Source organism: Carlito syrichta, unplaced genomic scaffold, assembly GCF_000164805.1.
Source record: "Carlito syrichta isolate Samal-C Ts95f unplaced genomic scaffold, Tarsius_syrichta-2.0.1 Scaffold305332, whole genome shotgun sequence".
Lineage (NCBI taxonomy): Eukaryota > Metazoa > Chordata > Mammalia > Primates > Tarsiidae > Carlito > Carlito syrichta.
The window spans coordinates 266681-292522 of record NW_007249428.1 but is presented as its reverse complement, the minus strand read 5'-3'; the positions used below and the strand labels follow the sequence as shown (position 1 = coordinate 292522).

At 39.7% G+C, this 25842-nt stretch overlaps 1 long non-coding RNA gene and 1 pseudogene across 1 annotated transcript; one reads left to right on the top strand and one right to left on the bottom strand.

The window, feature by feature from the left end:
- Nucleotides 1–1246: 1246 nt before the first annotated feature.
- Nucleotides 1247–25397, bottom strand: LOC103263928. Its single transcript, XR_002482172.1, has 4 exons — nt 25192–25397; nt 22454–22597; nt 5400–5539; nt 1247–3771 (listed from the first exon to the last, which is right to left on the bottom strand). It is a non-coding gene; the product is annotated as an uncharacterized LOC103263928 (long non-coding RNA).
- Nucleotides 6116–6670, top strand: LOC103263927 (annotated as a pseudogene).
- Nucleotides 25398–25842: the final 445 nt, after the last annotated feature.

Genomic DNA, 25842 nt, shown 5'->3' with positions numbered 1-25842 from the left:
GGCTACACAAGAGCTGTCTTCAACTATCTGGGAAACTCTTAGTTTGGTTTTGTTACTCACGCTCAGAGCTATTTAGAGTTTTACCTTGGTTAAGCTTTTTATGATTAGTTGAGACTTACCTTCTCTCTAGTGATCTCTTGGGTTTAGCATGTGACTCACTTCTGTTTAAAGCACGTCTGGGAAAGTTCCATCAAAGGAGAAGAGACACGGAAATGATTTCTCTGCAATAGGATATTGATTTATGTGGCTATGTCCCTTCATTGTATATGGCTGCCCTCAATGTGGAGACTGTGAATGGCAGGCCTCATGCTGTAGATTCAGTGGAATGAAGGGCCACTGGCATAGCCAGTCAGGAGTTGCCCTGTTTTGGTACTTATGCAGAACATTAGCTTTCTACTGCTGCATAAGAAATAGCTACTACCCTATTAGCTCAAAACAACATTTTACTAATTGACAATTAACATGGGTCAAGAGTTGGTATGGCCTAGCCCAGTCCTCTGCTCAGGATCTCAGACAGTTGCAATGAATGTATGGGCCAGGCTGCATTCTCATCTGAAGGCTCAAGTGAGAAAAATTTTGCTTCCAAACTCATTTCTATTTGAGTAGAATGTTTCCTTAAGGATTGAGGTCCTGATAACTTACTGTCTGTCCTCTGGTAGCTGCCCATAATTCCAAATAAATTGGGAATTTTGTTAAAGGTTTGGACACATTAAAGATATTGATAAAGATTTACTTTATTCTCAGTATAAAATGTCCCTGCTTGATCAAGTATTCACAATTTGTTGCAGTGTTTCTCTTTGGTTTTTTTTTGAGTTGGAGTCTCACTCTGTCACCCAGACTAGAATGCAGTGGCCGCTCCCGCAGCCTCGACCTGCTGGGCTCCGGCGATCCTTCCGCCTCAGCCTTCCGAGTAGCCGGAATTACAAGCATGTGCTACCACACCCGGTTGATTTTTTGATTTATTGTAGAGATGAGGTCTCACTGCCCAGGTGGGTCTCAAACCTGCGGGCTCAGGTAATCCACTCACGTCAGCCTCCCAAAGGTGTGGGATTACAGGCTGAGCCACCGAGCCTGGCTTTTGGTTTTTAAATAAGCAAACTTACTGCTAAACGTGACAACACAAAGTTCTCTCCTGTGTGAATTTATTTTTATATAGAAAGGCAGAGAATTTCCCTCAGGAAGTCTTTAAAGTAAATTAGCTACAGCGGATTTGTGTTGTGAACTAAGCAGATCACAAACACAATGGTTTGATAGATCAGGTATTTATTGGTTGCTTATTTAAAGTAGGAGGAGGTAACATGGGGTCAAGGTGGGAAGATCACTACTCTCTTCAATTAATTTATTCTGTTATAAAGCACAGTGACCAGGTCCAACTGAAGACTCCCAAGGTCACCCGGAGGGTCATCTGATCTCAAGGCATCAGAAATCATGGTGAATCAGTTTTTTGTTGCTATGTCTGGAAGTTTATCACTTGTCCATACTTCCCTACAAAAATCTCAGCTTAGTCCTGAGCATAGTCCTGACCACAAAAACGGGAGACTAAGAAATGCAGGTTGTGTGTTCCAGAGTAAAAGGAATGATGTTTGGAAAACAGTATCTGATTTCTCCCCACTGTGACTTCTTGCTAAGTTGTGACTTCTGACAAGGTTTTTCCACATTCATTACATTCACAGTTTTATACTTGAGAGTTCTCTGTGTCTAGTGACAAATAACATAAGGTAGAATGCTTTCTCACACTCATAGGTTTTACTCCCCCCATGTATGTTCTCTGATGTCAACTGAGATGTAACTTCCAGTGAAAGTTTTTTCCACATTTCTTCCACATTATTCATAGGGCTTCTCACTGGGGTGAGTTGTTTGATGTGAACTGAGGGGTGAGTTCTGAAGTTATTCCACTTTCATCACATTTATAGAGTTTCTCCCCAGTGTGTATTTCATGTGTAGTGAGGTCTTACTTTCCATAAATTTTCTAACACATATTACATTCAAAGGTTTTTTGACAGTGTAAATTACACTGATGATTTATGAAGTTTGGCTTCCAAGCAAAGGTTTTTCTGCTTGTTACATCCATTGTGCTTCTCTCTAATATGAATCCTTCGATGTGCAGTGAGTCCTGACTTCTGGTAGATTTTCCCCCCACACAGTACATTCACAGGTTTTCTACCCTGTGTGAATATGCCCATGCTTCCTAAGTGTTGACTTCGAGGTAAAAGCTTTTCCACAATCATTACATTTATAAGGTTTTCCCTCTATGTGAGTATCCTGATGCTCCTTGAGGTATGAATTCCGGCAGAATGTTTTTCCACATTCACTACATTCATAGGGTCTCTCCCCAGTGTGAATTCTTTGATGTGTATTGAGTCCGGACGTCCACTGGAAGACTTTGCCACACACATTACATTCATAGGCTCTCTGCCCTCTGTTAATACCTTGGTGGCTTTTTAAGCTTGACTTCCAAACAAAGGTTTTTCCACATTCATTACATTTATAGTGCTTTCCCTCTGTGTGAATATTCTGATGCATCCCAAAGTATGCCTTCTGGGAAAAATTTTTTCCACAGTAATTACATTCATAGGGTTTTTGCCCAGTGTGAACATGGTGATGCATCCTGAATGTTGACTTCGAGGCAAAAGCTTTTCCCACAATCATTACATTTATAGGGTTTTCCCTGTGTGAGTATGCTGATGCTCTTTGAGGAGTGAATTTTGGCAGAAAATCTTTCCACATTCATTACATTCATAGACTTTCTGCCTTGTGTGAATACCCTGATGGCTTTTTAAGCTTGACTTCCAAGCAAAGGCTTTTCCACATTCATTACATTCATAGTGTTTTCCCCCTATGTGAATACCCTGATACATCCTAAGGTTTGCCTTTCAGGAAAAAAATTTTCCACAATAATTACATTCATAGAGTTTCTGAACAGTATGAACATGCTGATGTTTCCTTAGAGATAACTTCCAGACAAAGGCTTTCCCACATTCATTACATTTATAGGGTTTTTCCCTGTGTGACTATACTGATGCAGCCTGAGCTGTGACTTGTAGCGAAAAGTTTTTCCACATTCATTACATTCACAAGGTTTGTCCACTCTGAGAATACCTTGATACTTCCTGAGGTTTGATTTTCGGTGAAAGATTTTTCCACATTCTTTACACATACAGGGTTTTAACCCTGTGTAAGTTCTCTGAAATGAGCTGACTCTTGACTTCTCTGGAAAGGTTTTCCCACATCCTTGACATTCAACAGTTTTCCTACCTACCTGAGTTATCACTTGGGCAATAAGAGCTGACTGATCACAGGCTTTTCCATATTCTTTACATGTATAGGAAGCTTGTCCCACAAGAACACTCTTATGTGTCAAGAACACTCTTACGTGTCAATAACACTGCCTCCCTGTTAAAGACTTGCTCTTTTTCACTACAGACGAGATGCTGCTGCACAGTTTGAATCCTGTGATGCTGTCTAAACTGCTCAAGTTTGAGGAACGTCCCAGTTAAACTACAGGCATCAAAATTTTCTCCACTCTTCATCTCATCAGGATTACTGGGAAAATCATATTTTGATATACATTAAACAACTCAGGCCTCATCGCTGAATCATTTCCACTATTTACATTGATGTCTGAGATATGGTTTGTACTCAAATTACATATTTTTGTAATTGAACTCTTTCCTTAGTTGATGTGTTGCTGTTGGTAAGTGCAACTTGCCACAAATTATCTACTGTGACTTTGTTGGTTCCTCTCAATTAAGTCATCAACTATCCCGACATCTGAAATGAGAAAAAAATTAACATATCCATGAAGCACACACATGCATTTCTTAGGGAATGTTTATGTAAAGGAGCTTCATCCTACCTCAGCAGCATAAAAGTTTACAGAATACCGGTTTTTAAAGTATATGATACTTCTTCTTACAGACTTGGAGGGTCATTGTCTGTCTAGTAAGTAGAAATAAGGCTTAGAGACTGGATCTAAACATCTTTCTTTAGTTTTCACTCTTCATTAGAAAATTACAGGCATCTGGGGAATTTTAAAATACAAAATCTCTTCTTCACACACTCTATGAAGATAGCTTCACGCAAATAACTAATTTAACCTGACCCTCTGCTTCAGAGAACCATAACAGGCACAGAAAGCTCCAGTCCAGGAAAGTGTATTTCTCACCACTGCTGAAACAAACAATCCCTGTGGTCTACCCCTAATTTCTTGTGCATGCACTGCTGGTTGACAAGTCACTGCTTCTGAAAGCTTTCATTCTATAGGTGGGAAATTCTTAGTTTTATACAGAATACAGTCTCCTGTATATTTCCCATTTTCTTTGTAGTTTAAGACTGATTTCAACAGAGAAAAGGAAAGGGCTACCTTTTCTGCTCTAAAAAAGAAATCTAAGCCCTTTACCCTGAAACTCTTGGTTACCTTGGTCTCAAGACCAAGAATCTCCTGGTCCTCCCCGCAAGTCCAGGACCATCCATCTACATGTTACTATGCTAGGCCCTCCTCAATTTCATGATTTCTAATGTGACAGACAAGGTTCAGCCCTGTACTTCTTTTCTCATTTTCTTACCAACGTCCTATGTGAACTTTTAAGTAAAACTTTAAAAACCAGCTTTAAGCCTTCTTATAAATTTGTATCTCCAATGGTGATGTCAATATAGATTATGTATGTATTATGTGTCAACACTGGAGGCAACTAAAACTGAAGTTATGTATTATGTGTCTATGTATTATGTGTCACCATTGGAAACAAGTTAACTAAAACTGAAGCTATGCCCAAGTAAGAAATTAATAATCCCCACAAATGACCTTTTCCCCACCATCCTTTTGAAATTACCATATCCCATATTTTTCTCTTTCTCACTCTGGTTAAATATCTCATGGCTCTTATTCAACTACTTAATATTTATTATTTTCTTGTTTCTCACTTATTTGAATATAAATGCTATAAACAAGGAGTTTAATCACTGCTGTTACAATTATAAAATTATCATGCACAAAACTTGCTCAATTAAGATGTACTGAAAGAATAAATGAGTAAATGTGAGTAAATGTCAGTTTTTAAAAAAAGTCTATGAGAATGAAATAAGAGATAATTGAGAATATTGAGAAAGTAAATATCACTCCCCCAAACAAAATCCCTAAGAATAGGAAGATAGGAATTAGACTTGGGGTAAATAAATATTGAGCAATATGAAAGGTGAAGATACAGGTACAGGAGCCCTCTTTGTAGATGATATAACGCATATGGTTTGATGCTATAACGCATATGGTTTGAGGCATACATACCAGCTATCCTTTAGATCTATAACCATGGAAAAAGTTGGTCAAAACAGGTCCACACTGCAAACATTCACTGGCATCTACTTTTCCAAACCTCTCTACCCAGCATACACTGACTAACCTGGTAGTATCAGTTTTGGCAGCTCTTCTATCATCCATGGCTCTGCTCCTTGCTCCAGCTTTAAGATCACTTCAGGTTTCATAATGCAATGTCCTATTAATGGGAAAAAAATGTAGGACTTTGCCAAACAAAGACAGGTCCTTTGAAGAAAGACAAAACTTTGCATTAGGATTCATGCGATGAAACAGCCAATATAAACCCTTCATTATAAAGGGGTGACATGGATTGGAATCTTACACCTAAATGGCATGAAACCTTATAAATGGTTCTTATATTTACAAACAAGGAATAAAGTGTTGCTTCTAGGAGTTAGTGGGCAGTTTTGCTCACCAAAGGACACCAGACTGCTGTAGGTCTCCAGCACCACATCCCTGTACAGGGTCCTCTGGGCATTGTCCAGGTACTGCCATTCCTCCCAGCTGAAGCCCACAGACACATTCTCAAATGACACTGTGAATCCCTGTAATGGCATATTTCTTAAGTCATCATCCACGTGTCACAAGAACCAAAACTGCTGCCTATGTCAAAACATACATATGAGAAAGATCATAGAATGACAAATAAAACAGCACCCGCTACAAGCTATGAGAAATAACAGATGGGCAACGCCCTCCGGTCCCCACCCACTGTGGGAGCTTTTCTGTCCTCTCAATAAATCCTGCTTAAAAAAAAAACAAAAGAAAAGATTTTGGCAGCTGCCACCGAGTAAGAAGAGCATGTCTGCAACCAAGAAAGTGAAGATGGCCATCAAATTGTGCCCCAAGTGTGATCAACAGGTTCCTGTTGCATGTAAATCATGTCCTTGTAGTTATATATTTATTAGTGGAAAACTTTTTGTTGTTGTTGTTGAGGAAGCAGGATTTATTGAGAGGATAGAAGAGTTCCCACAGTGGGAGAAGACCCAAAGGGGTTGCCCAGCAGAAAACTTTTAAATGCAAAACACTCAAGAGAAATCACCACCTTCTACAGAAAACAAGAATGAGGCCAGGAGGAGGCAAACAGAGAGAGTTAGGAGAGGGAAGATAAATGCTATAGTAAATAAAGATTTAGAAAACAGGAAAAGGTATTGAAGTAACAGTCATTCAGCTCATATCAGATGAGGAAGAGGAAGACCTAAAGGTGCATCTGCCAAAAAACATGAGGAAGAAAGAGAGAAACAGGAAAAGGAAACTGATATCCAGGCTAACTTCACTGATGAAAAGGCTTTTGTGTTTTCAGTTGCCTTGGCAGAAATAAATAGAAAAATTATCAATCAAAGACTTATTCTCTGATACTTGTTTGCAAAATCTGTTCTAGTTTTCTTCAGGATTATATCAACAAATCCTTAAACAGTAGTGGACTCTCAGGAGCATCTGGCTGCATCAGTAAGGGCCACTGATTGGCTCCCCTGTCATTTCGCCTGTGCTACATGTTGGGAGCAAAGTTGTAGGCTTGGACTATTTTGGGATCTCCTTGTTCACCAAAGAGTATTGTCAGTGCTTTGTGTTTGGGACAAAAGCAAGTGTATTTACCAAAAAAAAAAGGAATGTTAAAGAAAAGTTAAAGGATAAAAGGGGTAGGGGTGGGTGTGGAGGTATGAAAACTAGGGAAATGTGTGATAGTTTTCAGGTTTGCCACCAGAGATGCAACATTTTAAATACTGTCAGAAAGAGTGACTTCTAAAAATATATTTAAAGCACTTTTTAGGATAGCACCACACATCAGGGAAATATAACAGGTTCTCAATACAAGCAAGATATGATTCATAATATTCAAGATACAATTCGGAATCACTAGCTGTATGAAGGAACAGGAACACTGGCTCATACTCAGAAATGAAGAATAAAGTCACCTAAAACTAATCCATCCTGCCAGTGACCCAAATGCTTCAACTAGCAGGCAAAATTGTCAAGCCATTCATAAATATGTTCAAGTACATTTAAAAAGATATACAGTAATGTATTATAGATGGGGACTATTAGTACAAAATTAAAATAAAATATTTAAAAAGAGCCAAATATAAATACTAGAGTTGTAAAGTATGGCAACTAAAATGAAACATTCCAGTGGTTGGGTTAAACAGCAGATTGAAAATGACCAAAGAAAGTCAAGGAACTTGATTTTATAATATCCATGAAATAAAGAAAGAAAAAAGAACAGTGCCTGAAACCTCTAGAAAAATATAAAAAGTGCACCACATTATGTGTAACTGGAATTCCAGAGAGGAAAAGAATGCAACATCATGCAATATAATTTCAGACAAGGGCTAAAAATCTTCCCAAATCCTGTAAAAATTATGTGTGCAGAGCCACAAAGCCAAGTGACCTCTCATCAGGGTAGATACATCTAAAAGTACAATAGGCCCACCAAAGTGAAACTATTGAAAAACAAAGACAAAGGAAGAATCTTGAAATCAGACAGACAAAATACAGCTCATGGGTTGGTGCTATTCAACCTCATATGCATGATGCCTAAAGTCTCATCATATAAAAGGCAATGATATCTTTAAGTTACTGATAGAAAATATTCTCACAATTCTATATCCAGTGAAACTATCCTCGTGAAGGTGAACTACATTTTCATGTCAGAAAAATTGAAATGTGTCATCACCAACAGAACTACATTATAAAAATGCCAAAAAAAATCTCCAGAAAGAAAGAAAATGACACCAGACAGTAAATTGCATCTACAAAAAAGAATCAGGGGCTCTGAAAATGATAAATGAGTGGCCAAATACAAAGGACTTTCTCTCTCTCTCTCTCCCTAAATTTCTATAAACTAGACACACTTGTTTAAAACAGAAATTATAGAATCATATAGGGGATTCATAATTTATGTAGCTAAAGCATGTAAGTCTATACTTAAATTATAAAAGCAGTACGACAAATAGGGGTCGTAAATGTAGCTTCGGTATTGAAAGCCTCCTATGTTTTGTGAGAAATAGTTTAATACCAGTTGTAAGTAGGCTAAAAGAAATTAAGAATTCATATTGTAACCCCTCCCAAAAACCACTAAAAATTACTGCAAAAAGATTTAACTGAGAAGGCAACAGATTAGGGAATAATATCAGCACAATGGTGGACTAAGACGTTTCAGACCGTTAAATCTTGACGAAGGCAAGAGTTTACAGCAATCTGGGAACCAAAAAAAGTTAAGTCAGAAATCTAGAGACAAGTTAAAACGTTGCAGCACCCATGCTAATGACTACCCAAGAAAAAAACTTGCCCAAAACAGCATAAAGTCCTGGCATTTTTCTTGCCCACGCCCCTCTCATATCTGCAGTAAGCAAGGACTGATTTGAAGGGCAACTTCCCAATTTTTGGCTCCACCTTAAGGATGAAAAGAAAAGAAGAGAACAAGCATCTAACATCTGTATTAATCAGGGGCTGCTTAAGGGATAAGTTTCTGTATTCCAAGTCTCACACTGCTGATGAGAAGAGCATTGTACTTTGGATGTGAGGTTACAGATCACTGAAGACAGAGGCAAGTCCTTCTGTGCATTAGACACATCCCTTGAAAAGGTTAGGTATGAGAGGTCCCAGAATCTATAACCTGAGAGAAGTGGCTGTTTTTCCAAAACCTCAAAGAGAAACAGATCATAGGGCATACAAAAAAAGCAGGGAAACATGGCCCAGGGAAGAAAATAAGTCTCTAGAAAGTGTCCACAATGAAATGTATAACTTTCTTTAATTATATTTAATGACCTAAAGAAGAACAGATAAACTAATGAAATAAGAAAAAGACTATTAACAAATAGAAAGTATAAAAAAGAACAAAGTCTGAAGCTGAAAAATATCACAAGTAAAGGAAAAATACACTAAATAGGTTCAACACCTGGTCTAGTAAGAGGAACACAAACAAAAAGAATGGAGATAATTGAGTAGAATTTAAAGGACTTATAAAACCCTGTCAAGTGGACCAAGAGATACATTATGGTAGTTCAAGAGGGTGAAAGACAGAAAAGAGAGAAAAGAGTAAACACTGTATCTGAAGAAATAGCTTAAAATTTCCAATATTTGAGGACAGAAACAGACACACATTCAAGAAGCTCAAAAAACTCAAAACAGGCTAAACCAAAGGACAACCATCTAAGACGAATCCAATAGTTGAAAGTTACAGATAAAGAGAGAAACTTGAAAGCATCAAGAGAAAAGTGACTTCTCATGTATAAAAGGCTTTCTGTAATGAAATGATCAGTAGATAGCTCAGCAGAAAACCTGCAGGCTAGAAGGCAAAGGAATGAAGTGCTGAAAGAAAAAAAAAAAAAAAAGCAAAAATACCGCACTAGCACAAATGTCCTTCAAACACAAAGGACATGTTAAGTCTTTCCTAGATAAACAAGAGCTGAGGGGTTCATTACCCATGAGAACTGCTCCATAAGAAAAGCTAAAGGTAGTCCTCCAAGCTGAAATAGAGCATGCTAAATAGCAACAAGAAGCCATATGAAAATATAAAGTTCTCTGGTAAAGAATAATACACAAGCCGGGCTCGATGGTTCAGCCTGTAATCCCACGCCTTTGGGAGGCTGTGGTGAGTGGATTGCCTGAGCCCGCGGGTTCGAGACCCGCCTGGGCAGCGAGACCTCATCTCTACAATAAATCAAAAAATCAGCTGGGCATGGTAGCCTATGCCTGTAATTCCGGCTACTTGGAAGGCCGAGGTGGAAGGATCGCCGGAGCCCAGCAGGTCGAGGCTGCAGTGGCCAGAAGCGGCCACTGCACTCCTGTCTGGGTGACCGAGTGAGACTCCAACTCAAAAAAAAAAAAAGAATAATACACAAATATAGAAATTTGCATTATTGTAATTTTGATAAATTCACTCCTTATTTGTGTGTAAAATTTAAAAGACAAAACAAAACAAATCCTATAAATCTGTTAATGGGCATACAACGTATAAAGCTAAAACATAGGACATTAATAACAAAGGGAGTGGCAAAGTTGTAAAAGGGGACAGATTTTGTATTGGTTCCAAACAGTTTATTATCATTTTAGAAGTTTTAGATAATGCCTCTGGTAATCACAAAGAAAATATCTACAGAGTATATACAATAGGAAATGAGAAATCAAAGTATTACTAACAACAACAAAAAATCAGCACAAAAATTACAGAGAAGAATAAAGACACAGAAAACAATGAACAAACAGCAACAGTTATCCTTAGCACTTCCTATCAGCATTATTTTAAATTAAATACATTAACTATCTCCAGTCAAGAGATGCACATTGTCCAAGTGGATTAAAAACCAGAATCCAACGATATCCTGTCTACAGAGACTCACTTCAAATTCAAGGATGCACATAGTTTAAAAGTGGAAAGATGGAAAAAGATATTCTATGCTAATGGTAACTAAAAGTGACCAGCAGTGGATATGTTATCAGTGCACACAGAACATTCTTCAAGATATACAAGTTAGGCCACAAAACAAGTCAAATATATACCCCAAATATACAAGGGGCTCCTCCCAAAAGCCCCTCAACAACCAGAAATAACAATTAAAATTAGGTTAAAAAAAAAGAGAACAGTCATTTCTCCAAAGACTACGAAGGACCAACAGGTACACGAAAAGGTTCTCAAGATCACTAATCATCAGGGAAATGCAAATCAAAACTAGTATAACACTTCAAACCTGGTAGGATGGATATCAGAGATACTAGATAGAAGTGTTAGCAAGGAAGTAGAGAAAAGGGAATCCTTGTACACCGCAGGAATGTAAACTGGTACAACTATGAAAAACAGTTGAAGGTTTCTGAATTAATTAAACCAGAACTACCATATGATCTAACAATCCCATTTTTGGGTTCCTTTAGCCCACGTTCTGCTGCTATAACACAATACTACAGACTTGGTAATTTATAATGACAGAAATTTATTTGGTTAAGCGTTTTGGATCCTAGGAAGTTACAGATTGAGAAGAAAGCTGAAGACTTTCTTGTGTTATTTCATGTGAGGCAGAAGGGTAAAAGAATATCACAGAGAGACAAGAAGGGGTCAAACTCTCCTTTAATCAAAAACTACTCTTGTAACACTGGCATTAATCCATTCATTAGGGCAGAGCTTTTATGACCTAATAATCTGTTTATTTTTATTTTATTTTAGATATGTGTGGTACAAGTCAGGATTAGCTACATAAGCAGGCTGTGTACAGGTGAAGTTTAGACCTCAAACTGGTCACTCCCCCTGGTTCAGGGTCAGGTACTTTGTGATGTTACGTACCCCTACCTCTCCCTTCCCTGGCAATATTCATCAACTGCCAATCCCATCCTTTTGCTAATGTGATTAATGTTCAGGTTCCACTTATGAGTGAGAACATTTGGTACTCAGTTCTTTGTCTCTGTGATAGATCATTAAGTATGATGATCTCCAACCCCATCCAACTTGCTGCAAATTCCATAATTTTGCTCTTCTTTATGGCTGCATAATTCTCCATTGTGTACATGTACCAAATTTTCTTTATTCAGTTCACTGTTGATAGGTAGTAGGGTTGGTTCTGTATCTTTGCTATTGTGAAGAGTGCAGCTATAAACATGCATATGCAGGTGTCTTTTGTAGAATGATTTATGTCCCTCCATGTATATTCCCAGGAGAGGTATTGCTGGATTGTATGGAAGGTCAGTTGTTAGTTCTTTTAGGAATCACAATGCTTTTCATAGAAATTGAACTAGCTTGAATTCCCACCAACAGTATAGAAGCATTCCCTTTTCTCCACACCCTCGCCAGCATCTGTTGTTTTTGACTTATTGATTAGGGTCATCCTTACTGGAGTTAGGTGGTATCTCATTGTGGTTTTGATTTGCACTTCTCTGATGATTAGTGAGGCTGAGCATTTTTTTTTAATGTGTCTGTTGGCTGCTCGTATGTCATCTTTTGAGATGTGTCTATTCATGTCCTTTGCCTGCTTTCCCCGCCCCCAGCTCTAAGTTTTATTAGAGATTTCTTTACACTTTGATTTCTAGTAATGGGAGGTCCCAGTTAGAGGGCACAGAAGCCCGCAAAGCCTCTCAGATTTCATAGTGAACCACTGGCTCCAGTGCTTTGGTAGGATCACTGCTGCACTCCAGGTACAGATCATTGTAAGGGCACTGCATTGGCCCCATGAGATAGTAGGAGGGGTAATTCTCCCCCACCAAGAACATGAACACCATGAAGGCCATGAAGCCAAGGAGCTGCTTAAACATGACGTTCCAAGAAACAGGTGTGGGGGACATGTCCACATGGTTCCTGATATACACGTCTAGGTGCCTTGTATTGGTTCACCCCAGTTAATCCTCAGGTCTGAGTGGTCCCAGTTACACCACGAATCCCTCTCCTGCTGGGAGCAGTAAGGGAGCTTCGGGTAGTCACTGTACCCCATGCCATCATCCAGGTTAGGCTAGTAGTCTTCCATGTGCATGTTGTATTTCTTGGCAGTGGTGGCTCATTCCTCCGAGGTCTTGGGATAGGGACCCCAGAGCATGTCCTTGGTCATGTGGGAGGCTGTCTGTGCACCCAGTGGCGCCATGCTCCAGGTCACCCTTTGCAGCCACTGGGCTTCCAGGACCCCCACCCTGGCCGCCGCCACCTTCACCTTCCATGCAGCTTGCTGCCCACTTTTTAATACGATTGTTTTTTTTTTTCCTTTAAGTTCATTTGAGTTCTTTGTAGATCCTGGATGTTAGGCCTTTGTCAGATATATAGTTAGCAAATATTTTTTCCATTCTGTAGGCTGTCTCCCCACTCTCTTGATAGTTTCTTTTGTTGCGAAAAGTTTTTCAGTTTGATGAGGTTCCACTTGTCTATCTTATCTTTTATGGGACTCGCTTTTGGGATTTGATCAAGAACTGGTTGCCTACTCCAATGTGCATAAGAGAGTTCCCTACATTTTCCTAGGTTTCATATAGTTTGAAATGAAAGACCTACATTTAGGTCTTTGTCCAATTAGAATTGATTTTTTTGTATGGCAATAGGTAAGGGTCGTGTTTCATTCTTCTGCATGTGGTCAGTCAGTTTTCCCAGTGCCATTTGCTAAATATGTTCTCCTTTCCCTAGTGGTTGTTACTGGTGGCTTTGTCAAAGATGAGTTGGTTGACAGACCAAGATTTTGTTTCCATAATCTCTGTCTTGTTCCACTGGTCTATGTGTCTTGTACCAGTACCAAGCTGTTTTGGTTACTGTAGCCTTGTAGTAAGTTTAAAGTCTGGAAGTGTGATACCTCCTGCTTTGTTCTTTTTGCTATTTGTACTTTTTTTCTTTCCAAGTGAATTTCTGTATTGTTTCCAGTTCTGAGAAAAATGATGTTGGTAATTTAATGGACATTGCATGGAATCTGTAGGTTGCCTTGGATACAATGGACACCCTGACAATACTGATTCTTCCATGAGCATGGAATGCTTTTCTTTGAGCAGTCTTTTGCAGTTCTCATTGTAAAGGCCTTCACTTCTCTGGTTAGGTAGATGCCAAGGTATTTTTTTTTTTGTGGCTGTTGTGAAAAGGATTGTGCTTTTTATTTGGCACTCTGCCTGCTTCTTGCTAGTATACAGAAATGCAACTATCTTTTGCACATTAATTTTGTACCCTGAGACTTTAACAAAGTTGATTATCAGTACAAGGATGTTTCTGACAGATTCCCTAGGATTTTCAAGACATAGGATCATACTGTCTGCAAAGAAGAACAGCTCAACTTACTCTTCACCTGTTTGGATAACTCTGATTTCCTTCTCTTGCCTGATTGCTCTAGATAGGACTTCTAATACTATGTTGAACAGGAGGGGTGAGAATGGGCATCCTTGTCTAGTTCCTGTTCTCAGGGGGAATGCTCCTAATTTCTGCCCATAATAACCTCTTAAAAGTCCTACCTCTCAACATTGTTACATTGGAGATGTTTCCAACACACGAACTTTGAGGAACGAATTCAGACCATAGCATGAATATATATCCAAAAGAATTGACATCAAGATCTCCAGGAGATGATCTTCCTTCCTATGTTCACTGCAGCATTATTCACAAAGGCCAAAGCACAGAAACAACTTGAATGGCCATCAACAGAAGAATGGATAAAATGTGGTCAATATATGCAATATATTTTACCTTGAGAAGCTAGAGAAATCATGGCATTTGTGAGAACATGGACATAACTGGAGGACATTATGTTAAGTGAAATAAGCAGACACAAAAAAGTATTAGATAATCCCATTTATATAGAAATCATAGTAGTCAAACTCCTAGAAGCACAGTAGAATAGTGGTTACTAGGAGATGAGGGAAAGGTGAATCAGGGAAGTGTTGGCCAAAGGGTACAAAAATTTCCATTGTGCAACATTAATAAGTGGTAGGTATAGAAAGCACACTGCATTATACTCTTAAAAATTTGTTAAGAAGGTAGAATCTCAAGTGAAATGGTCTTATCACAAAAAAGGAGGGCAAGGGAAGAAACTTTAACAGGTGATGGTTGTTTATGGCATTGTTTGTGGTAATAGTTCCATGGGTATTTATTTATCTTCCATCTCATTAAGACATATAAAATAAGTATGTACAACTTTTGTATGTCAATCATATTTCAATTATTAAAAAAAATTATATATAAGTCCTGCCCCCCAGGTATGAAAAACTCAATAGTCCAAAACATCACCTCTTAAAACTAATCTTCAGGCCAGGCACTGTGGCTCAGCACTTTGAGAGGCTGAGGCAGAAGAACTGCTTAAGCCCAGGAGTCTAAGACCAGACTAGGCAACATAGTGAGACCTTGTCTCTCCAAAAAAACTAAGAAGTTAGCCAGGCATGGTGGCATGCACCTGCACTCCCAGCTACCTAGGAGGCTAAGACAAAAGACTACCTGAGCCCAGGAAGCTGAGTCTGTGGTGAGCCAGTGGATGCCTGAAACTACATAAATTACCAAATCCTGTGTATACTATGCTTTTTATTTATTTTTCTTTTTTTGAGTCTGAGTCTCACTCTGTCACCCAGGCTGGAGTGCAGTGGCATGCTCATGGTCTCCACAGTCTCAACCTCCTGGACTCAGGTGATCCTTCTGCCTCAACTTTCCAAGTGGCTGGAACCACAGGTATGTGCCACCACACCCACCTAGTTTTTTTTATTGTAGAGACAAGGTCTTGCCAAGTTGCCAAGGCTGGTCTTGAACTCCTGGACTCAGGCAGTCCTCTCGCCTCCACCTCTCAAAGTGCTGGGATTACAGGCATGAACCACCTGGCCCAGTCTCTTTTTTGTTTTTCTAAAGACAGGGTCTTGCCCTGTCGCCCAGACTGCAATGCAGTGGCACAATCAGACTTCACTACAGTCTCAAAATTATGGGTTCAAGAGATCCTCCACCTCAGTTTCTTAAGTAGTTAAGACTACAGGTGCCACCATGCCCAGCTAATTTTATTTTCTGTAGAGACAGAGTCTTACTATGTGCCTAGGCTAGTCTCCAACTCCTGGCCCCAAGCAATCTTCCTGTCTCAACATCCCAAAGCACATATGTGTACCTATGATAAAGTTTAATTTATAGATTAGGAATCAAAGAGATTAACAACAGTAACTGAAAGTAAAACAGAACAGTTATAACATAATGTAATAAAAGTTATGTGAATGTGGTCTATTTTTCTCTCAAAATATCGAATTGTACAATATTCATCTTGTCCTTCCTGTGATGATGTGAAATAAGGCTTAAAGAAAATACTTTACAGCTTCTTTGGCATATCCAAATTGCCAGCGTCACTGCATCACTCCTCTTGTCCTTTGAGGCCATTATTAAGTAAAATGAGCGTTACTCCAATAACAAGACCATCAGTTTGATAACCGAGATGGCTACTAAATAACTAACAGGTGAGTAGCATATAAAAAGTGGGTATGCTTGACAAAGGGATGATTCAGTTCCAGTTGGATGTAATAGGTTGGGTCAAGATTTCATCACACTACTCAGAAATGTCCTACAGTTTAAAACATAGATTGCTTTTTCCTGAAATTTTCCATTTAATGTTTGTAGACCACAGTTGACTGTAAGTAACTGGAACCACAGACAAGGGGGCACTACTCTATTACAAAAAATAAAATAAGATTCTGTGTTTCATTAATCACCTTTATTAAAGACAAAATCACACTGAAAAAAAATTAGACACACGTAAACAAAAGTAAAAAATACTAAAACTCACAGGATGCAGCAAAACCGGTGCTAAGAGGAAAACTTATACCTGTAGTTGCTTGCATTAAAAAAAAAAAGGTCAAAACAACCAAACTTTATATTTCAAGAAACTAGAAAAAAAAAAAGACTAAGCAGAAGGAATAATAAAAATTAGAGGATAAATTTTTAGCTAGATTAATAAAAGTATTTTTCCAATACTAAAATAATGAAAGAGGTGATATTACATCTGATGCAACAGAAATATAAAGGATTCTAAAAGAATAATATATGTAATTGTATGCCCCAAATTAGACACTCTAGATGAAAATGATAAATTCCTAAAAACAAACAAGATACCACACTGAGTCAGGAAGAAATAAAAATATTGAACAGAACTGTAACCAGTAGGAAGACTGAATCAGTAATCAAAAATCTCCCACCAAAAACATTCCAGACTGAGATGATTTCACTGGAGAATTCTACCAAACATTTAACACCAATTTTCCTCCAGTTGTTCTTGGAAATTAAAGATGAGGGCACACCTGTAAACCAACCATATCAGTTCAGGATTACCCTGATATCAAAGATAGATAACCACCTTTCAAAATAAAAACACTTAAAAAACTAGGATTAGATGAAAACAACCTCATCATAATAAAAGCCATATAGGCTGAGGCGGAAGGATCGCCGGAGCCCAGCAGGTCGGGGCTATAGTGGCCAGGAGCGGCCACTGCACTCCAGTCTGGGCGACAGAGTGAGACTCCAACTCAAAAAAATAAATAAATGAATAAATAAATAAATAAATAAAAGCCATATAATCAATCCACAGCTAACATACTGAACGCTGAAAGACTAAACATTTTCCTCTAAGATCAGAAACAAGATAAGGATGGCTGCTCTTGTTACTTCTATTCACCAGGTACTGGATGTCCCAGGCAGAGCAATTAGACAAAAAACAAAATGAAAGCCATCTGAATTGCAAAGATGTAAAATTACCTCTGTTCAAAGACATGATCTTATATGTAGAAAGCCCTAAAGTTTCCTCAAAAAGTAACTGATGGGACACCAGACTAAATGATAAAATCTTGATCTAAGTGACATTTATGAAGTACAATGTGGAGCACTCACCAAAACAGACCATATGTAGGGCCATAAAATAAGTCTCAAGACTTAACTCTGATTTATAGTAAGTCCCCTACATACAAAACTTCAAGTTGTGAACTTTCAACTGCATGCTCAATCACGTTAGTTTACATATCTGCTGTTCATACAAGTTAGAGGGCATCAAGATTCTTGCTGAGGACATAAAGGATAGTGAGAAATATTTCACTGGAAACTGGAGAACTGTTGGCAACACTCCTGCCCATGCTGCTGCCTAGAACATGGAAAACTGAAAGGGTAGTTCACTGATTTAGAAAAAACTACCCAGCAGTGTTTTCCCTCTGCTCTCACACCACAAAAACCAACACAGAAGAAGGCTTCTATGACCAAGCTATGGGGGATTTGCCCACCACCAATTAGACACCAGCTGGGCATTCTCCAGTTCGAGTCTAACACCATTTACCTGGAGATACTGTCAGACTCCACAGTGTGAGGGCTCATCCCCAAGACTGCCCCCCCACTACCAGTTGCATGCCTAGGCCTCCAGAACTTGACAGACCAGCTTCAAGTTGGGGTTCCCATGATCCCCCTCTTTAGGTTCAAATAGTTTACTGGAACAGTTCACAGAAGGCAGGGTAACCCGTTTACCAGTTTATTATAAAGGACATCACAAAGGATGCAGATGAAGAGATATGTAAGGCAGGTATGGGGAAGGGCAGGAGCCTCCCAGGTTTGGCTCTCAGGAACCTCCCTAAGCCCAGTTCTCCTGGGTTTCTATGGAAGTTTCATGATGTCAACATTCCTTTCCCCAATGCATAGGGAGAGATTCTCTCTGGGGAAAGTCTTAAGACCACAATCAAAAGGAAGGGAAAGGTCAGAGTCCTAACTTGGCACAGGTGAAAGGAGGACAGAAGGTGGGAAACATTGTTTCTGAGACCTGCAGTGCCCCAATACTGTAACCAAAGACTGCAGCAAGGGTTGTGGAAGTTATGAGTCAGGAACCATGAAAAAAAACCAATATATAAATAGATACCATAACACTACAATCACCATCTCAGGGACATTTAAGGAGAATTCTAAGAATGTAGAAAGTGCTACCTGGCCTGTCTCTCTGCCTTCCAGAAAACACAAAAGGAGTAAGATGAATTAAAGGAAAATGTTCACTTTTCAAACAGAATTTAGAGAAAACTGAAAGAAGCTATAATTTGTTGGGTTTGAAATAAAACTGTTTCTTATCCCCAGTTGTTCCCAGCACAAGCTTTTAAGAGCAATAAATGACATCACTACAAAGATCAAAACCAGCAAGTATTTTTGTGAACAACATAAAATAACAAAAAGATTTTCTACTTTTTAGGGCCTTAGTGTAGTCCTAAACAATAAACCTTTTAGGGTTGTCCCATAGCAGCCTTGGAGAGAAAGGGAGGCCACAGATCAAAGGGCCTATCTCTGAAAGTATGTGGGGTGGTTTGTGTCTAATAGATATTGGCAAAGAAAGCCTACACTTTTTAAAGAAGTGATTACATTGAATCGTTTCCTGTATGCAAAGGTTGAAGTCAGAAAATATGAAAAAAAGGTCTTTGGATATACAAATTACTATAAGCAAGAAACGTGGAAAAACTTTGCCACTTTTTTTTTTTTTTTTTGAGTTGGAGTCTCTGTCACCCAGACTGGAGTGCAGTGGCTGCTCTCGGCCACCACAGCCTCGACCTGCTGGGCTCCAGCGATCCTTCCGCCTCAGCCTTCTGAGCAGCTGGAACTACAGGTGCGCGCTACCATGACCGGCTAGGTTTTTGATTTTATTGTAGAGATGAGGTCTCGCCAAGTTGCCCAGGAGGGTCTACTTTTTTTTTTTTTTTTTTTAAAGAACAAGAATATCAACTAAGAGAATGGCAGGAGCCCAAAGGGCAGAATGGAGAGGCAGGAAACATCTCTCCCAGACACTAGGACTGGGTCTAAATCAAACAGTGGAAGCAAGTGATAGGAATTATTAACTGCTCAGACCAGTGCCTGCAGGGTGCCCCTACTAACCCCGTCTAAAGGGAAGTGCCCACCGTGTTCATTCCAGTCTGCTGCATGCTGGGCACGTGTGGAGGGGGCACACAACAGCCTACCAAGGCCTAACTTCATTGGGCTTTCAGTCAGTACCATCACAGGAAAAGAATTCTGGTGCTTTTCAAAGAGGTAAAGTATATTTTGTATGTGTAGAAACGGAATAACTTGTAACTAGAGGGAAAACTGTGGTTTATTAAAGATTGCTACAGATCTTACTATTTTTCTTATTGAGAGGTGGGGTCTAACTGCCCCCCTTTGAATCAGGGCTGGACTCATGATGAGCTTGACTAAGAGAGTATGGTGGAAGAGATGCACTGGGACTTCTGAGGGTATACCACAGAAGCCTCATGCTTCTGCCTGGGCCTCCTAGACACCTGCTCTGGAAGAAGCGGGACAAATCTGACCATCATCCTGAGACTGCGAGATTGGATGGAAGTTCAAGCTGGCCACAAAGAGAGAGCAGAATGCCTGTCCAATGTCCCTAGACATAAGTGTTCTTCTACCTGACAGAAGAGACATCATGTGGCAGATCACACTGCCCAGTCCAGTGTAATGACTGACAAAATGGTGACATGTAATACAAATTCCTGTTTTAAGCCAGTAAGTTCTGTGGTACTTTGCTTTGAAGCAAATAATTAGAATGCCTTAGAAGTCTTTAGAGACCCCAGGTAGTACCATATTTTGAAAAACACGGACTGTTCACACTTAGACTGAATGTTAGAAATAAAGCACACTTCACATTCTATGCTAGATCTTGAAGCATAATTGCAAATTTAAAATGATCAGTAATATTTATAATGTTTTAATTACTGTCGTTTTTTTTTTCTTTTCTTTTTTTTTTTTTGAGTCAGGGTCTCACTTTGTTATCCTGGCTGAAGCGCAATGGCATGACAAGGCTCACCGTGGCCTCAAACTCCAGGGCTCAAGCAATCTTCCCCTTGGCCTCCGAAAGTATTGAAATTATAGGCGTGAGTCACCATGCCTGGCTTACTGACTACAGTACTATCTACAGTTCTAGTCCATAAACATAATCATGACACCCATTTTTCCCTACTCATTATGTGGGCAGCTGAAAGAAAAGAATTAGTACAGTCTTCGAGAGTTTGAAACATGACAGGTCTATCTGAAGTACACACAAGTGTTTATTAAAAACACTACCAACAGTCATGAGCATATATATATTAGAAATATGTACAAATTATAAAAAGCTGTGCTTATGCTTTTATTCTTTGCATATCTTTTTACTGACTCTTGTTCAAACATCTCATTAACTCTTAAATGTTTTCTCCCTGTGGACTCCTGAGAATATCATGTGTTAAATAGACCCACAGCTCTGAAAACACTGAAATTCATCCCTGAGCATAAGAACCCTTTAGGTTTTGCCAAAAATGACATCATCACTGTAGGAAAGTTACATATTTGTTTGTGAGCACCAATGGCTTCTCCCCCTATACTGGCACTGTATATAGATACAGTGGTTCAACAGAGGTGAACCTACACTCAAAAGCCTGGGCAAAAGCTACAAGCCAGAGAAATAGGAATGCAAATCGCAAAGGGCCAGGTCAGTCAGGAAGCACTGCAGAGTGAAAAGTACAGGTCCTCCATGGAGCACCTGGATAAGCCATGTTAGGTAGCAGATGATAGAAGAATTCAGAGAAAACAGAGATGAAACTGTTGGACAGACGGTGACAGAAACAAAGGAGATTTTTCCATATTGGAGATTATGGAAAATAGTTTAAAATATGGCAGAAGATTCAATTAAGGCAAAGACTAGAGGGTAGTCATAAGATTTAATTACAACTTTGTTAATGGTGAGCTTTTGAAGCAATTAACCAAGAGTATGTTAAGTGGGTTAAAATGCAAATGAGCACTGGAAATATTTGCCAGAAAATAGAATTTTGAATACTTTGTGGCACAACCTATACATATAAGCAAGTTGAGAGGAATGTATGAAGGGTTACTTGAGGACATGTGGTCACCTCAATCCTCCAGAAATTCTACGTTTTATCTGTGAATCAAGTACACTCTTCCAAAAGCTGAGTGAGACCACCTTATTTTAGTAACTCCAGGTACACTTTCTTATGTGAGTTTTGCTTCAGCACTAGGTAACCATCTCCATGGCTGAATGACACAGTGTTTATTTCCAGATAAGCAGTGAAAAAATTTCCACTACATCATTAAAGTGAGCAATGAAGATGGTGTTTCAGGCATGGTTATCCCAAGTCATCATGTCCCGTGAGAATTTAGCATGCTCTGTTCTCAAGTTCCATTGCAATCATGTGACAGATGTGTCTGCATTTTAGTCAGGGCATCGTAAAGACCAAAGACAAACTTATAATCAACTTAGATGAGTCTAAGGTCTTATAATCTCCCTACTTCAACATGTCAACTTCACATTATACATTTTCCTGAAGCTGAGTTTTACTTATTCCTACTTTTCCATTTTACTTATTGTAGCCTATAAAGCCCATAAAATATAATGCAAAAAAAAGGCAAAACAAAGGAATAATTATTTTCTTTTTCAGTCAGAAGTCTTACTCTTTCACCCAGGATGGAGTGCAGTGGCACGATCATGGCTACCCAGCCTTGACCTGCTGGGCTCAGGCAATCTTTCTGCCTTAGCCTCCCAAGTAGCTGGGACTACAGGCATGTGCCACCACACCTGGCTAATTTATTTTTATTTATTGTAGAGACACAGACATAGTATCACCATGTTGCCCAGCCTGCTCTTAAGACTTCTGGGCTCAGGCAATCCTCTTGCCTCGGCCTCCCAAAGTGCTGGAATAAAACATATGAGCCACTGAGTCTAGTCAAAAAAATTAACAACTCACCAGAGACTCATTAATTTTCCCTTGAAGACACATAGAGAACTCTGGAAGCATAGTTGAGAAAGAGGGCAGAAGGTAGAAGGCGTGGAATTCTGAGAGAGCTCGTTTGGCATGGTCCTGGTTTCTCCTGCTCAAAATACACTTTAGCTGGAAAAGACCAAAAACATAAACACCTCTCTGTAGAAGAAAAGTCCCTTATGCAAGAAAGGGCAACAAAGACCCCAATGAAGATAAAGCCACAACTACATTAATGAGTAGAGAGCAGACATATAATTTGCCATTGGGTTAATAAAAATATATATTACCAACTGACTTAGAAGCAATTAATGCTCTTCACAGAAATTTAAATAAAAAAAGCAAACATTATGTCTTATTAACTAAGATTTGTGTTATGGAAGTACATTTGGGCTATATGAATTATTCTCCTATTAGTATGAAAAGACTCCATGTGTGTTCCACATTACAAGCTCTTCCTTTTACACAGCTCAATTTCATGGAAAGTATGCATGTTACTATCCAACATTTCCCTCCTATAATTATATAGGGGGAAAATGTACATCATGTATACTGGTACACAATTCCAGTAACAATGTCAAATGACTTGCCTCCATATATCCAACCCCCACACAGTCCCCTAGAAAAATAATATGAGCTTTACCATTTGACTTGCTTTGATAAAGAGCACATTAGTAAATGTGATAGAAACATAGGCTAAAAGGTACTTGTCCGCTGTTGCTTGCCTCATGGACATAGTCATACTGTAAAGAACTATTGGAGACACAGAGCCTAATCAGGAGCCAGCATGAACCACCAAGACATGTAAGTGAAACCATCTTAAATCAACCAGCCTCACTCAAAACAGGTGATTAACACCTCATTTGTGGTCCTAAAATAACACCATCAAAGGAATTTCTCAACTGAGCCCGGCGCAAATACTAATTCATAGGAAGACCATCAAATTAAAGGGTACTTTTTTGAGCCTATAAATTTTTGTTGATATACAACAAAGGAAAGGCTACACATTACATCTAAGCCTATGGGAATCTCAATGCTGTTAAAAATTAGGGATTGGAATTAACAGTCTTCAGATACATGACAAAACAACTATTAAAACTTCAAGCTGGCACACACTTGCAGTCTCAGTTACTCAAGGAGGCTGCAGTGGATGGATTACTTGAACCTAGGAGGTCGAGGCTGCAGTGAGCTATCATCACGCCACTGCAGCCCAGTCTGGGCAACAAAGGAAGACCCTGTCTCTAAATATAAAAAATGAAAAGTGTAAAATTAAAAAAAAAATTTTTATATGCAAAAGTATGTAGATGTTTTGAAAAAGCAAAATAAAAGTCAAGTATATGGACTTCAGCATGGTTGAAGACATATGAACCAAACAAAACAACAATTGTCCGGATATTTAGACAATGTTGAAAGTTTTTTTTAAAACCTCATGAGTCTCTTAATTCTATGTGGAAAATGTTTTGTATTTTATTTACGTTTTATTGGATTGTAGAAGTGTGCTGCTGATATGCCAACTTAAAATAATGTAAAATAGGCTTCTCTTATTTTCCTGCAGAATTTATGATGTTTAGAGATTACTGATATTAAGTGAAAAACATTCATATTATAAACCCTTTGAGGTCACATAAGTTATGGAAAGCTTTGGTAATACAAATGGATAGGCTTAAGACGAGGCATTTTAAAGCATTACTGGTTCTAAGTTGGATTCAGTGTCACAAAAGGAATCTTAGACATAAACACTTTGTTTTGAGTTAACTGTGGCAAAATGAACAATACTAGTCAAAAAGTCAGGATACCTGACATCTATGGTAAACCTTGTAACGTAAACCTTGGCAAATCACTTATCTCTTCAAATCCAATTCTTTTCAACCTTTTTCAAAAGCAACAATACCTAGACAAATCTTTCCTCAATTACCAAAACGAACCTCTGAATGGAGGGAGCATTATCTCTAGATACGAAATTTGGTGAGAGACTAAGTTTGAGAGAGCTGATTCTGGAAAGAACCGATGAGAAAAAACTGAAGGAAAGGGAGTGAATTTACAGAGCACAGTAGATAAATCCTCTTCAGGTGACAGGGTGTCCCTACCCCCAGACCACACCTTCAAGAAGAAACATTTCCTAGGTCATTGAGGATCCTTCTCAGCCCAACTGGCCTCTCCCTCCTGAGAGTTGTTCCCACCTTTCCAGTAGCATCCAGTCGTTCTCTTCCCTCTGCTCTGAAGCGCTGTTGAGAGGGTTCAGGCCACAGGGGTGTTCTTTCATGTGGGATTCCTAATCACAGGGCGCCCTCCTTCAGCTACTCTGTAACACCCACTGGATTCCAAAGTAAACAGGACCCCAAACTCTCCCGTAGAAATCACTGTCGCTAAACACGAGCCTCGAAAAAACTTCAGTAAACTCGGCCCAGCAGTGCTAGGCAGGCTAGGCAGTGCGGAAGGGGACCAGGAACTTCGCTTGCTGAACAGACACCAAGGAACCCCACAAATACACCGCCACACAGGGAGACTAGGTCTATACACACATTACCATTGCTTATCTGGGACTCTGGGTCACTTCACGGGTCTTACTTGTGCGCTCATCTAACATATGGGTGCCCAGAAAGGCGTGTAAGGGAGTGCCGAGGGCTCCAGCGGCCGAGCGGAGACGTGACCTCACATCCAGGCATCCCAGGCTCGCCCTGTCTGCAGACCCCACCGCCCCGGTCTCGGCTCCATCTTGGGCTCACCAGCTGCTGTGCCCTGGAAGCCCACGCCAGTCGTCCTGACAGCGTCGCGTCCGACGAAGCGACCGTGGGCAGCACAGCCTGAGTCGCCCCTTCCCCAGCCCGGGTCCAGGTTCGCGGCTGGCAACTTGCATGTCAGGCCCTCTCGCGTCAAGTCTGCCCACGATTCTGCTCCCACCACGTCAGAGGCCCCGTCCTCTCCCCCCGGGCCTCCCGAAACTCGCGGGTTCCTCTTTCACCCTCGCTCCAACCTTCAGGAACGCAGAATACAGGGTCAGAACTTCGGAGCAGTTGGCAAACACGAAGCTTCCAAAACAAAGATGACGAAAGCCGGCGGAGCTACACATGCGCAGAAGGGACCGGAAAAAAAGTGTTCTAGTGGTCCTGTGCTGGTGTCGTAATGGGAGGGCGACTGCATTTCCCAAGAGCCTCTGCGGTCTTGGGAAGAAATTTGTTTATTTCTGGGAAATTCGTGCTGCTATCTGTGGACAGAACCTGACGGATGGGACTGCTCTCCATCCACGTGACTGCGAGGAGGAATTCCAGGTCTTGATTAAATCTTGGGTTGACGCCCTGGACGTGGAGGGATGAATCGGAAATCGACTATAAGCAAAGGAGTCGATGATATGAATAATTCGCTTTTAAAATTCTTAT